Genomic DNA, 3,609 nt, shown 5'->3' on the forward strand with positions numbered 1-3,609 from the left:
CATGTGAAGAGTTGACTCACTGGAAAATATTCTGATGCTGGGAGGGATTGGGGGCAGGAGGAGAAGGGGACGACAGAGGATGAAATGGCTGGATGACATCACTGACTCGATGGACGTGAGTCTGCGTGAACTCCAGGAGTTGGTGATGGACAGGGAGGCTTGGCGTGCTGCAATTCATGGGGTCACAAAGAGTCGGACACGACTGAGTGACTGAACTGAACTGAACTGAAGCCACCACCTATCAGAAGAGTTCGGGAGAGGTCAAAAGGAAACACCACATGTCTTCCACCTCCCAGAATTATTCTTGCTGGCAACCATCTTGGCTAAGCAATGAGTGCGCTGCCAGTAAGGACCCTGAGTCAGAGTGATTGGCCAAACACAACCTGGAAACTAATTCCATCACCATAAAACCTGAGACTGTGAGCCAGTGGCAGCACAGTTCTCCTGGGTTGCCTTATCCTGCTGCTCTCCACTTGGGTGCCCCTTCCCAATAAAGTCTCTTGCTTTGTTAGCATGAATGTCTTCATGGACAATTCATTTCCAAGTGTTAGACAAGACCCCACTCTCGGGCCCTGGAAGGGGTTCCCCTGCCTGCAACAGTACCACAGATTAAACCCATGTCCCCTACATTGGCAGGTGGATTTTTTTTTACCACTGAGCCACCAGGGAAGCCCCCATGAAGAGGAAAAGTTAAAATTTTACATAACCTGCTCGTTCTGCCTCTGTAACTCAGCTTGCCCCTTGCAAAGTCTGGGTCACATAGGTCGCGTAGTCTCAGAAAGTGGGGACTTAGAATACTAGAAGCTGGAGCTTATCTCACCCTTGTCCTACTCTTTGCAATTGCCCAGCCCCTGCAAACCTGCTTAATCATGCATCCCTCTCCCCATCTTGACTGCTGTTCCCACTCACGCAAAACCCCTTAGTTTAAACCAGCCTATTAGCAGCTAGTGTTGCCCACTATAGTCTGTCTATAAGAACTCTGTAACCTGTTTGCTCAGGGCTCAAACCTTAGAGTGTTAACTCCTCTGGGCCCTTTGGCATAATAAACCTGAGTTCTCCAACTGTCCGAGTGTGGTGCTTGGTATCTCAAGTACTGGTTTCTGCAACACCCAGACACTTCTGATCTAAGCTAAATGAGGATGAAAATCCCTTCTCCCCTCGAGACTGTGGAGCTGGGATGAAAATCAAGGAAGATGACCCCCAAATTCCTCCTTCCCCAGTAAATAGTCTGTTGCTGCTGCTGCTTAATAGTCTGTTAGGTAGTTAGAATAGGAAACAGGAGTCCAAAATGGCGGTGGCTAAAAGACAAGGAAGGGAAAAGCCCATGAAAATAGAACAAAGGAAGGTCAAAGGAAGGTCCAAGGACTGGAGTAAGGACCTCAGGTAGAACAAACAGCATTCCTGGCTAACCCAATTTACATAGGGCAGGCCCAGGGGGAGGAAAAAACATATAAAAGGAGGCGCCAAAGCCCTTTTCTCTCTCTCCCCACTGCGTGCTTGTGCTCTTTACCTTGCTCTCTCTCTCTCACCACCCCCCCCCACCCCGCCTCACTCGTTGGCACGCTCCTCCACTCTCTTCTCTTTGAGTCTTTGGGTTGGCATGCTCTCACGCTTCGAGGGTGGATTCTCCTGCTATCTTCTAAATAAAATAGAGCTGTAACACTGATTTGTCTAAGAGCTATAACATGGTTTGTCCAAGACCTGAGAGCTATGATGCACCAAGGGCTTTAATGTCCGTCACTCCAAATCTTTGTTGTGACGAGACAGAACTGAGGAGCATACACTCGCCTGACATAGTCCATCCCTTCATTTATATGCCTCTCATAACCAGCTTCAAAAGAAACCCAGAACAGCAGCTCCTCACATGCCTACCTGCTCTCCCTCTTGCTTAAATAAAATTTCACTTTACTTAAAGCTCTCTGCTTTGGTGATCAAGAAAATACCTTAAATTCACCCTTAACACCTTGACCCCTAGAGGACATAATGTTACAGAGTCCAAGCTCGCTCTGTTTGCCACATGACAGGCCAATGAATCTGAGAGACAAGGTGTTCAGGCAAGGAATATGACTTTATTGGGAAAGCTGGCTGACCAAGAAGATAGTAGACTAATGTCTGAAAGTATCTTGTCCAGGGTCTGGATGCCAGGTTCTTTTATAGAGTCAGACAGAAAGAAGCAATGAGGAATTGAAGTCAAAAGGCAGAACAAGAGGGAGATGCAATGAGGAAGTAGAGTAAAAAGGGTCTTCAGTCTTCAGTAAAACATCTCCAGGAAGGGCCAGCGTTTGGAAGGGTGTGTTAAACTCTTCTTTTTGTTGTAATTATTCATAGGTGGGGAGGGTCAGATTATGTCTCTAAGACATAAGAACTAAGATCCTTTAGTTTAACAGGTAGAGGTGCAGGGCCCTCTGAGGCAGGCTATTCTGTATGGTTGTAATAATAAAACAACAAAAAGCACGTCAAAGAAACAGTTCCAACATGGAGTCAGAACTGGCTTCTCTCTGCAACAATAAGACCCTTTTGTTACAGTGTGGCCCTGTGTTGGGGTGTTGGACTGCACCCTGCAGGTTCAAAAGCTCAATAATTGCCAAGACTGAAGAAAGAGTCTGGATTCAGAGACAGAGGCATCAATGCTTATCTTACACATCTGAAGCAAAAGGGTCAGATGTCAGGCAGGAAAAGTTATACAGAAAATTGGGTGGGAATAATCAGCTATAGCAGAGAAGGCAATGGCACCCCACTCCAGTACTCTTGCCTGGAAAAATCCCATGGATGGGAAGCCTGGTAGGCTGCAGTCCATGGGGTCGCCAAGAGTCGGACACGACTGAGCGACTTCACTTTCACTTTTCAATTTCACGCATTGGAGAAGGAAATGGCAACCTGCTCTAGTGTTCCTGACTGGAGTATCCCAGGAACGGTGGAGTCTGATGGGCTGCCGTCTATGGGGTCGCACAGAGTCGGACACGACTGAAGAGACTTAGCAGGAGCAGCAGCAGCAACCAGCTATAGAGAAAAATTGACCTCAAATTGGCTCATCAGTTGTCAAGGAAACCAGCAGAGGCATACACCCCTTAACACCCCTTTGATGAAGTATGCAAGTGGAGATACTCTGATCGAAAGAGTAGAACAATCAGTAGCCTGGGGCAACTCAGTGTCTGGGCTCTAAGATATAGAGGGAGGAGCAGTCATGTGAGCAGGTGTACTGGTAGGTGTACTGGTGTACCAGGTGTACTGGTAGGGGATGCACAGAGCAAAAGAAGAGCCATGTCAACCTCATGCTCTGTTTTTTGGAAACTCAATGAGAAATTCCCCGCCCTCACGTGTGCACAAAGAGCTGGGCGAATACCAGCTAGGCCGCTCCAGGCTTGCAAAAACTTGTTTCCAAGTAACCGCGTCGGGCTGGGTCAGTTTTCTGCTCCACCCACTGCCCTCAGCGCGGGTCTGGGCGCCTCTTGGGGGTTGTCCGAGGAAGCTAGTTCCCTAGAGACACAAGTCCTTCTGCCCAGCTGTCACTCAAGTACTAGGAGGTGCGGCTTTGAGAACTGTCCAATCAGGAGCGCCGCTTGGGCAGGTAGGTGGGGCGACGCACCGCTTCGGCTCCGTTTTCACTCC

The sequence above is a fragment of the Bubalus bubalis genome, chromosome 9 (assembly GCF_019923935.1).
Source record: "Bubalus bubalis isolate 160015118507 breed Murrah chromosome 9, NDDB_SH_1, whole genome shotgun sequence".
NCBI lineage: Eukaryota > Metazoa > Chordata > Mammalia > Artiodactyla > Bovidae > Bubalus > Bubalus bubalis.